The 12,078-nt window shown below is 41.8% G+C and overlaps 1 pseudogene; it reads right to left on the reverse strand.

Annotated features, from left to right (window-relative positions):
* Positions 1 to 475: 475 nt before the first annotated feature.
* On the reverse strand, positions 476 to 11,527 carry LOC135534758 (growth arrest-specific protein 7-like; annotated as a pseudogene).
* Positions 11,528 to 12,078: the final 551 nt, after the last annotated feature.

Genomic DNA, 12,078 nt, shown 5'->3' on the forward strand with positions numbered 1-12,078 from the left:
GATCTGCTCACAGCGTGTGGTTCCCTATAATGGCGGACTGAAGAGGGGTCCCCCATCTCTCTCGCTTTCTTTTTCCCAGTGAGTCTGGGTTGATATGATGCCATAAACCCCTTATAGTACCCTGCTGTCCAGCCCAGCAATACACATAGTACCCCTACTTCTAGACATGATTTGTTCTATCAGCATGGTACTGTATGTCTATTCCGTACACCCACCAACTCCTTTCAGATCTACAATAATTGTAGAAGAGTTGGCAAGGAATAAGCTAGGAGATGGCTAGGAGTTGGCTAGGAATTGGCATAATCTGTGCAATGACTTCTGACATGGAATCTTTGAGTTGACGCAGAGAGGTTTTCTTGTATTTTCTTGTGCCATATCTTCCTAAGCGTCAGTGAGCACGTGCAGAGTGTGTGAGGCGACACGTTCGTGTAGGTTACTATTTTTTAAGGCACCAGGAATTGGTGTCACCACCCACTCACCCTTCTTCCTGTCCCGCGAGGGGAATCTGTGACAGCTTGGCAAGGTTCTTGGCATATTCCTCTTCAATCTTTATCCTGAAAGAGGGAAGGAGAAAAGGTTATTTACCATCGAATTTCAACACTTAGCGAGTCATTTTTCCTGTTTTGCACAAAATAACCCAGCACATCTGGGTTAAAAAAAAAATAAAAGGAAATTGAAACATGAAATTGCTCAAGATAAAAAATTTTAAAAAAAAAGAGTTGTGAAACATTGTTCTGACCAGGATTGTCGACAGATCGACTCAGATAATAAAAGGGGATTTTGTAGTTTACCTTTCTCGTATAAACTCAGCCATCTCTTTCTGTATTTGCTTCCCCTTCAGCTGTTTCTGCAGTAAGACCTCAAACCCTGAGATACAGCTTGTCCCCTGAGGGTCCTTCTTATCCGTCTACACAACAACAATAATAACACAGAAATATGCACTACAACAATATTTAGTGTAACATACATTTAAAAAAAACAAATAATATGACCAGATAACATTCAGTGTTGTGATGTGATGTGATACTGCATTCTATGTACTTAATGCTATGCATTCAATCATATAGTTATTGTTTGTTTTGTACTGTGGGGAAATACCAGACCATCATTACTGCAGCACCATACTCCATTCTACAGCACCACAGCCAATGATATAGAAAGTCAACATTTCACACAGTAGGGTGCATGAAATACTTTTCAACCTGTTTTAAATCTGATCCTCTGTGTCTCACTGGAAACTGTAAGTCTCGGTGTACGGTGTCCACTGTTTTACGAACGCCTCCCGGTGTTGTCACCTCAGAGAGAGTGTAACGTTAGCCCGGTCTGACAGTAACGTTAGCCCAGTGTTAAAACCTGAGCACACACCTGGTGGTGATTAAGTTTCAGCCATGGGAGAAATGAAAACAGAACCAAACAGATGTTTGGAGCAAGGTCTCTCTCACTACACCATGTGTTATTCTACTACAGCTCTACAGCGTTAGTGTCGTGTAGAGAAGTATAGAGTAGAGTAGTGTAGAGTAGTGTAGTGTAGAGTAGTGGAGTGTAGAGTAGAGTAGTGTAGTTTAGAGTAGTGTAGTGTAGTTTAGAGTAGTGTAGATTGGAGTAAGGAAGAGTGGGGTAATGTAGTGTAGAGTAGACAAGTGTAGTGTAGAGTAAAGTAGTCTAGAGCAGTGTAGTGTAGAGTAGTGTAAATTAGTGTAGAGTAGTGTAGTGTAGAGTAGAGTAAAGTAGAGTAGTGTAGTGTAGTATAGAGTAGAGTAGAGTAGGGTAGTGGTGTAGAGAAGAGTAGAGTAGTGTAGTGTAGATTTGTGTAGAGTAGAGTAGTGTAATGTAATGTAGAGTTGTGTAGAGTAGTGTAGAGTAAAGTAGTATAGAAGTGTAGAGTAATATAGAGTATAGTAGTGTAGAGTAGTGTAGAGTTTAGTAGTGTAGAGTAGTGTAGAGTAAAGTAGTGTAGAGTAGTGTAGAGTATAGTAGTGTAGAGTAGTGTAGAGTAAAGTAGTGTAGAGTAGTGTATAGTAGTGTAGAGTAGTGTAGTTTAGAGTAGTGTAGAGTCGTGTAGAGTAGAGTAGTGTAAAGTAGTGTATAGTAGTGTAGAGTAGTGTAGAGTAGTGTAGAGTAGTTTATAGTAGTATAGAGTAGTGTAGAGTAAAGTAGTGTAGAGTAGTGTAGAGTAGTGTAGAGTAGTGTAGAGTAAAGTAGTGTAGAGTAGTGTAGAGTAAAGTAGTGTAGAGTAGTGTATAGTAGTGTAGAGTAAAGTAGTGTAGAGTAGTGTAGAGTAGTGTATAGTAGTGTAGAGTAGTGTAGAGTAAAGTAGTGTAGAGTAGTGTATAGTAGTGTAGAGTAGTGTATAGTAGTGTAGTGTAGAGTAGTGTAGAGTAAAGTAGTGTAGAGTAGTGTAGAGTAAAGTAGTGTAGAGTAGAGTATAGTAGTGTAGAGTAGTGTAGAGTAGTGTAGAGTAAAGTAGTGTAGAGTAGAGTAAAGTAGTGTTTAGTAGTGTAGAGTAGTGTAGAGTAGAGTAGTGTAGAGTAGCGTAGAGTAGCGTAGAGTAGAGTAGTGTAGAGTAGTGTAGAGTAGAGTAGTGTAGTGTAGAGTCGTGTAGAGAAGTTTAGTGTAAAGTAGTGTATAGTAGAGTAGTGTAGGGTAGTGTAGGGTAGTTTATTGTAGAGTAGAGTAGTGTAGTGTAAAGTAGTGTAGAGAAGTGTAGTGTAGAGTAGCGTATAGTAGTGTAGGGTAGTGTCGAGTAGAGTGGTGTAGTGTATTGTAGAGTAGTGTAGAGTAGAGTAAAGTAGTGTAGTGTATTGTAGAGTAAAGTAGTGTAGTGTATTGTAGAGTAGTGTAGAGTAGTGTAGAGTAGAGTAGAGTAGTGTAGAGTAGAGTAGTGTAGAGTAGTGTAGTGTAGAGTAGTGTAGTGTAGAGTAGAGTAGTGTAGAGTAGTGTAGAGAAGTGTAGTGTAGAGTATAGTAGTGTAGATCAGTGTAGAGTAGTGTAGTGTAGATCAGTGTAGAGTAGGGTAGAGTAGTGTAGTGTAGAGTATAGTAGTGTAGAGTAGTGTAGTGTAGAGTAGTGTAGAGAAGTGTAGTGTAGAGTAAAGTAGTGTAGAGAAGTGTAGTGTAGAGTAGTGTAGAGTAGTGTAGAGTAAAGTAGTGTAGAGAGGTGTAGTGTAGAGTAGTGTAGTGTAGAGTAGTGTAGAGTATAGTAGTGTAGAGTAGTGTATAGTAGTGTAGAGTAGTGTAGAGTAGAGTAGTGTAGAGTCGTGTAGAGTAGTGTAAAGTAGTGTATAGTAGTGTAGAGTAGTGTAGAGTAGTGTAGAGTAGTTTATAGTAGTATATAGTAGTGTAGAGTAAAGTAGTGTAGAGTAGTGTAGAGTAGTGTAGAGTAGTGTAGAGTAAAGTAGTGTAGAGTAGTGTAGAGTAAAGTAGTGTAGAGTAGTGTAGAGTAGTGTAGAGTAAAGTAGTGTAGAGTAGTGTAGAGTAGTGTATAGTAGTGTAGAGTAGTGTAGAGTAAAGTAGTGTAGAGTAGTGTATAGTAGTGTAGAGTAGTGTATAGTAGTGTAGTGTAGAGTAGTGTAGAGTAAAGTAGTGTAGAGTAGTGTAGAGTAAAGTAGTGTAGAGTAGTGTAGAGTAGAGTATAGTAGTGTAGAGTAGTGTAGAGTAGTGTAGAGTAAAGTAGTGTAGAGTAGTGTAGAGTAAAGTAGTGTTTACTAGTGTAGAGTAGTGTAGAGTAGAGTAGTGTAGAGTAGTGTAGAGTAGTGTAGAGTAAAGTAGTGTAGAGCAGTGTAGTGTAGAGTCGTGTAGAGAAGTTTAGTGTAAAGTAGTGTATAGTAGAGTAGTGTAGGGTAGTGTAGGGTAGTGTATTGTAGAGTAGAGTAAAGTAGTGTAGTGTATAGTAGTGTAAAGTAGTGTAGAGAAGTGTAGTGTAGAGTAGTGTATAGTAGTGTAGGGTAGTGTCGAGTAGAGTGGTGTAGTGTATTGTAGAGTAGTGTAGAGTAGAGTAAAGTAGTGTAGTGTATTGTAGAGTAGAGTAAAGTAGTGTAGTGTATTGTAGAGTAGTGTAGAGTAGTGTAGAGTAGAGTAATGTAGAGTAGTGTAGTGTAGTGTAGAGTAGTGTAGAGTAGTGTAGTGTAGAGTAGTGTAGTGTAGAGTAGTGTAGTGTAGAGTAGTGTAGAGTAGTGTAGAGAAGTGTAGTGTAGAGTATAGTAGTGTAGATCAGTGTAGAGTAGTGTAGTGTAGATCAGTGTAGAGTAGGGTAGAGTAGTGTAGTGTAGAGTATAGTAGTGTAGAGTAGTGTAGTGTAGAGTAGTGTAGAGAAGTGTAGTGTAGAGTAAAGTAGTGTAGAGAAGTGTAGTGTAGAGTAGTGTAGTGTAGAGTAGTGTAGAGTAAAGTAGTGTAGAGAGGTGTAGTGTAGAGTAGTGTAGTGTAGATCAGTGTAGAGTAGTGTAGTGTCGATCAGTGTAGTGTAGAGCAGTGTAGAGTAGTGTAGAGTAGTGTAGTGTAGAGTGCAGTAGAGTAGAGTAGTGTAGAGTAGTGTAGAGTGCAGTAGAGTAGAGTAGAGTAGTGTAGTGTAGAGTGCAGTAGAGTAGAGTAGAGTATAGTGCAGAAGAGTAGAGTAGTGTAGTGCAGTGTAGAGTGCAGTAGAGTTGAGTAGTGTAGTGTAGAGTGCAGTAGAGTAGAGTAGTGTGTAGTGTAGAGTGCAGTAGAGTAGAGTAGTGTAGTGTAGTGTAGAGTGCAGTAGAGTAGTGTAGTGTAGTGTAGAGTGCAGTAGAGTAGTGTAGTGTAGAGTGCAGTAGAGTAGAGTAGTGTAGTGTAGAGTGCAGTAGAGTAGAGTAGAGTAGTGTAGTGTAGAGTGCAGTAGAGTAGAGTAGAGTAGAGTAGTGTAGAGTGCAGTAGAGTAGAGTAGTGTAGTGTAGTGTAGAGTGCAGTAGAGTAGAGTAGAGTAGTGTAGTGTAGAGTGCAGTAGAGTAGAGTAGAGTAGTGTGTAGTGTAATATGACTCTGTGGTATGACCAGTCTTCATATCTTACCCAGAAGTAATCACAGTAGCTCCACTCATCTGGCTTCAACAGCTGCTGTTCAGGTGTACTCATAGGGAGGGGGAACGTTACACAGTTAATCTGAGAGAGAGAGAGAGAGAGAGATATTAGGATACACTTTTCAATGGTTTGAATTCTGCCAGAAGCACGTAGGTTATGGCAGTGACAGTTTGATCTTCCCAACACCTCGGTTTATTAAACTTAAATATAGGACCAGAAAAATAGGTAAAGTGAGACCTAAATGCCACCAGGGAGAGCTTAAATGAGGCAGAGGAAAGATTGGCCCGGTGCGAGGAGAGAGATCCGGGTGTATGAGATAGTTCAACAACTGGGAAGAAAATGTAAAAGGTATATCCATCATAACTGACAATCTGGAAAATAAATCAAGACAAAATAACATTTCAATACACAAAGTGAAAGAGGGGGCAGAAAAAAACGACATGGGTAAATTTGTGTAAGAACTGTTAGCGGATAAAGTTGGACGACAAACATGTTCAACGTGCGCACCACCCACACAAGGTCAATATCTGTCGTTCTGCCCTTGAGCAAGGCAGTTAACCCACTGTTCCCCGGGCGCCGATGATGTGAATGTCGATTAAGGCAGACCCACGCACCAACCCTGCCAGGCAGGCACAGATTCGTGAGGGTGCAGTGACTCTTTAGCTGGTCTCTAACCGCATTTATCTTCCTATCTTGGTTACATGTGCCTATTTGTCCAGCATCAAACATGTGAGGGTGTATCTTTAATGTGGGAGCACTCAGGTGCCTGTCTAGGGTGGGTAGGGTTAGGCACCGTTCCATCATGATAGGGCCAAGTGATATAACGTTTCAACACTTTCGTTTTGTACAAATACATTTCCATCTCTGCGAAAGAGAGACTCTCTCTATGGCATGTCCTCGCAGACACATTCACACACACTTTCCTTCGATACTCACTTTCACCTCCTCAGACTCATTCAAACACATGGACATCTCCATCTTTATCATTTCTATAGCGTTCTTATGTGGAGATGGGAGAACCTTCCAGAAGAACAACCATCTCTGCAGCACTCCACCAATCAGGCCTTTATGGTAGAGTGGCCAGACGGAATACACTCCTAAGTAAAAGGCACATGACAGCCCGGGCTGGAGTTTGCCAAAAGGCACCAAAAGGATCATGAAAACAAGATCCTCTGGTCTAATGAAACCAATTTTGAACTTTGGCCTGAATGGCAAGTGTCAAGTTTGGAGGAAACCTGACACCATCCCTATGGTGAAGCATGGTGGTGGCAGCATTATGCTGTGGGGATATTGTTCAGGTGCAAGAACTGGGAGACTAGTCAGGATTGAGGGAAAGATGAACAGAGAGATGAAAACCTGCTCCAGAGCACTCAGGACCTCAGACTGGGGCGAAGGTTCAACTTGCAACAGGACAATGAACCTCAGCACACAGCCAAGACAAACGCAGGAGTGGCTTCGGGACAAGTCTCTGAATGTCCTTGAGTGGCCCAGCCAGAGCCCGGACTTGAACCCGATCAAACAACTCTGGGGAGACTTGTGCAGCGACGCTACACATCCAACCTGACAGAGCTTGAGAGAATCTGCAAGAGAAGAATGGGAGAAACTCCCAAATACAGGTGTGCCAAGCTTGTAGCGTCATACCCAGGAAGACTCGAGGCTGTAATCAATGCCAAAGGTTCTTCAACAAAGTACTGAAGTCTGAATACTTATGTAAATGTGATATTTAAGTTGTCTTATTATTTTAAAAACCTGTTTTTTCTTTATTGGGGTATTGTGTTTAGATTGATGAAGGGGGGAAAAAACAATTTAATCAATTGTGAATAAGGCTGTAACATAACCAAATGTGGAAAAAGTCAACGGGTCAGGAATACTAACCAGGTAAATGCCAAGAATGTGCTGCGGAACCAGAATTATTCAAGAAGAAACAAAATATGAGAATATTATCGCGGTAACGAACTGGGAAGACGGGCTGCACATAGCAATAACCCAAGAGCACTGGGAACTAACTGGGAAGACGAGCTGCACATAGCAATAACCCAAGAGCACTGGGAACTAACTGGGAAGACGAGCTGCACATAGCAATAACCCAAGAGCACTGGGAACTAACTGGGAAGATGAGCTGCACATAGCAAAAACCCAAGAGCACTGGGAACTAACTGGGAAGATGAGCTGCACATAGCAAAAACCCAAGAGCACTGGGAGGATACATCTAGAAACATGTCCAAGACAACCAACTCTCTACTCTGGAGGGAAACTTCAGGTAAATTCAGGCATGATTGTTCATAACTCCTATAATACAACCAAAGTAGAGTGGTGACTTCACACCAAGTTGCTGGGTAACAGTGGGGAGAACGGGGCTAACCACACCCACATACTATAGTCCTGCCCAGTCCTAAATAATTTCTGGACTGAGACATACAAAAGTATTGGATGATATGCTTGAATGCTCACTTTCTCTAAATCCAGAACACATACTCCTAGGGAGAACTGTACTGAGAAGGTCAGTACAGGTGCCTCAAAGCTGGGGCCAAGAGACTGAAAAACAGCTTCTATCTCAAGGCCATCAGACTGTTAAATAGGCCTCATTAGCACATTAGAGTCTGCTGCCTAAATACATAGATTTGAAATCACTGGCCACTTTAATAAATGTAATACTAGTCACCTTAATAATGTTTACATATTTTGCATTACTCATCTCATATGTATCTAGTATATTCTGTTTTATCCTATTCTACTGTATAGTAGCCTCTGCCACTCTTTCTTTGCTCATCCATATATATACACATATATTCTTAATTCCATTCCTGTGCTTAGATTTGTGTGTATTGTGTGTATTGTGAAATTGTTAGATATTACTTGTTAGATATTACTGCACTGTCGGAGCTAGAAGCACAAGCATTTCGCTACACCCACAATAACATCTGCTGAACACGTGTATGTAACCAATAACATCTGCTGAACACGTGTATGTGACCAATAACATCTGCTAACCACGTGTATGAGACCAATAACATCTGCTAACCACGTGTATGAGACCAATAACATCTGCTAACCATGTGTATGAGACCAATAACATCTGCTAAACATGTGTATGAGACCAATAACATCTGCTAACCACGTGTATGTGACCAATAACATCTGCTAACCATGTGTATGTGACCAATAACATCTGCTAAACACGTGTATGTGACCAATACCATCTGCTAACCACGTGTATGTGACCAATAACATCTGCTGAACACGTGTATGTGACCAATGACATCTGCTAACCATGTGTATGTGACCAATAACATCTGCTAACCATGTGTATGTGACCAATAACATATGCTAACCATGTGACCAATAACATCTGCTAACCATGTGTATGTGACCAATAACATCTGCTAACCATGTGATGTGACCAATAACATATGCTAACCATGTGACCAATAACATCTGTGACCAATAACATCTGCTAACCATGTGACCAATAACATCTGCTAAACACGTGTATGTGACCAATAACATCTGCTAACCATGTGACCAATAACATCTGCTATATATGTGTATGTGACCAATAACATCTGCTAAACACGTGTATGTGACCAATAACATCTGCTAACCATGTGACCAATAACATCTGCTAACCACGTGTATGAGACCAATAACATCTGCTGAACACGTGTATGAGACCAATAACATCTGCTGAACACGTGTATGAGACCAATAACATCTGCTAACCATGTGACCAATAACATCTGCTAAACACGTGTATGTGACCAATAACATCTGCTAACCATGTGTATGTGACCAATACCATCTGCTGAACACGTGTATGTGACCAATAACATCTGCTAACCATGTGTATGTGACCAATACCATCTGCTGAACACGTGTATGTGACCAATAACATCTGCTAACCATGTGTATGTGACCAATAACATCTGCTGAACACGTGTATGTGACCAATAACATCTGCTAACCATGTGTATGTGACCAATACCATCTGCTGAACACGTGTATGTGACCAATAACATCTGCTAAACACGTGTATGTGACCAATAACATCTGCTAACCATGTGTATGTGACCAATAACATCTGCTGAACACGTGTATGTGACCAATAACATCTGCTAACCATGTGTATGTGACCAATAACATCTGCTAAACACGTGTATGTGACCAATACCATCTGCTAACCATGTGTATGTGACCAATACCATCTGCTAACCATGTGTATGTGACCAATAACATCTGCTAAACACGTGTATGTGACCAATACCATCTGCTAACCATGTGTATGTGACCAATACCATCTGCTAACCATGTGTATGTGACCAATAACATCTGCTGAACACGTGTATGTGACCAATAACATCTGCTAACCATGTGTATGTGACCAATACCATCTGCTGAACATGTGCATGTGACCAATACATTTTGGTTTGATTTTGACACGTGTCCAGAAAGGACACCTTGCTTTTAGCTTTTTTTACATATATATCTTTTTGTAATTAATATTATTATTTTATTATCATTATTTATTAGGGCCAACAATGACTTGTACCATAGTACCAATTATATTGTTTTATGAAATGCTGATTGTTGACTGTTTAGGTTAATTGTTTTAGGGTGGCGGTAAATGTATATATATATATATATATATATATTCTGTAGTTATTCTGTAAAATACAATGTAAGACATAACAAATGTTTTCTTAAATACTCTTTATTTAAGAAAACATTTGTTTGTCTTACATTGTATTTTATTTCAAAGAATTAGTCGGTATGTAAGGGCCTGAGGAGTTAGGTATGTAAGGACCTGAGGAGTTAGGTATGTAAGGGCCCGAGGAGTTAGGTATGTAAGGGCCTGAGGAGTTAGGTATGTAAGGGCCTGAGGAGTTAGGTATGTAAGGGCCTGAGGAGTTAGGTATGTAAGGGCCTGAGGAGTTAGGTATGCAAGGGCCTGAGGAGTTAGGTATGCAAGGGCCTGAGTTAGGTATGCAAGGGCCTGAGGAGTTAGGTATGTAAGGGCCTGAGGAGTTAGGTATGTAAGGGCCTGAGGAGTGAGGTATGTAAGGGCCTGAGGAGTGAGGTATGTAAGGGCCTGAGGAGTTAGGTATGCAAGGGCCTGAGGAGTTAGGTATGTAAGGGCCTGAGGAGTGAGGTATGTAAGGGCCTGAGGAGTGAGGTATGTAAGGGCCTGAGGAGTTAGGTATGTAAGGGCCTGAGGAGTGAGGTATGCAAGATGCGGAGCTGCACGCACACACACACACACACACACACACACACACACACACACACACACACACACACACACACACACACACACACACACAGTGTGCAAACATTGACTGTCCACCTCTGCTGAACTATTCAAGGTGCTCTGTTGCTCTGGCAACACTTCTTCTCTTCAGTTCCAATAATAAAAGACTATGTAACATCCTGACAACACAAGGATCCTTGAATCTGTCAACTCTTTTCTATTTCCAGACTTTATGATTAATGCCACTCAAAACACAGTAACAACAACTGTCAAACCCCAGCATTTATCCTTCATCAATCCTGACTGTCTGTTGTCCATTCTCTCTCCCCAGTAGATGTTCAATACATTGGCTGAGCGACTATCACCCTGCTCGGCCCATCTCTATCTATTCTCTATCTGCTGCACAGGGCCTGAGGGTTGGGTATCTCTCTCTCCTCTCCCTCACTGTGTGGCTGTCAGTTGTAACTGTTAGCACCCAGGCTGAGAAAGGGCTGACAATAGGACTGTTATTATTTCCCGAATTCATTCTCATTACCTCCAGCAGCAAAACAATTCTGGCCGAGGGGGGTGGACCTACTGCTGAGCCTACCTCCTCACAGGGCAGTTTACTGCTGTTAAATTGCAAGTGGACAGGGTATGATAATGAAGATAAAGATGGCAATCTCTTTTCCACTCTTCCTGCCTCCAGATTAAATACAAACATCTGGCTTCCATCACTTTCTAATGAGCCTTTAAGTGACCTTAGCTGACCTTCACCAATGACCCCCTTAACACCTTACATTGGTAATTAGCTGAGGGTTAACTAAGGATTGAATCAGTCGACTTTACTGGTCTGGGTTAGGGTCTGGGTTTAGGTTAGGGTCTGGGTTAGGGTCTGTGTTCGGGAAAGGGTCTGTGTTAGGGTCTGGGTTAGGGTCTGTGTTTGGGTTAGGGTCTGGGCTAGGGTCTGTGTTTGGGTTAGGGTCTGGGTTAGGGTCTGGGCTAGGGTCTGTGTTTGGGTTAGGGTCTGGGTTAGGGTCTGGGCTAGGGTCTGTGTTTGGGTTAGGGTCTGGGCTAGGGTCTGTGTTTGGGTTAGGGTCTGGGTTAGGGTCTGGGCTAGGGTCTGTGTTTGGGTTAGGGTCTGGGGAAGTTAGGAATGGTACTTACTGTGATGGTAGTCTCTTTGCTCTGCCACCTGGAGGGTGATATAGGACATGGACTCTGATGAGAGAGACAGGAGGCTGCGTCAAAACCTTCCTCCGAGTCTGACATGGTCTCTGACTGACACACACACAATGGAGCTGTTCTACTAGAGCTGTTCTACTAGAGCTGTTCTACTAGAGCTGTTCTACTTGAGCTGTTCTACTGGAGCTGTTCTACTGGAGCTGTTCTACTGGAGCTGTTCTACTAGAGCTGTTCTACTTGAGCTGTTCTACTGGAGCTGTTCTACTGGAGCTGTTCTACTGGAGCTGTTCTATTGGAGCTGTTCTACTGGTAACTCTTCTACTAGAGCTGTTCTACTGGAGCTGTTCTACTGGAGCTGTTCTACTGGTAACTGTTCTACTGGAGCTGTTCTACCGGAGCTGTTCTACTAGAGGTGTTCTACTGGAGAAGTTCTACGAGAGCTGTTCTACTGGCAACTGATCAACTTGAGCTGTTCTACTGGAGCTGTTTGACTGGTAACTGTTCTACTAGAGCTGTTCTACTGGTAACTGTTCTACTCAAGCTATTCTACTGGAGCTGTTCTACTGGAGCTGTTCTACTAGAGCTGTTCTACTAGAGCTGTTCTACTAGAGCTGTTCTACTGGAGCTGTTCTACTGGA

This window comes from Oncorhynchus masou, unplaced genomic scaffold (genome assembly GCF_036934945.1).
Source record: "Oncorhynchus masou masou isolate Uvic2021 unplaced genomic scaffold, UVic_Omas_1.1 unplaced_scaffold_3935, whole genome shotgun sequence".
NCBI classification, from domain to species: Eukaryota; Metazoa; Chordata; class Actinopteri; order Salmoniformes; family Salmonidae; genus Oncorhynchus; species Oncorhynchus masou.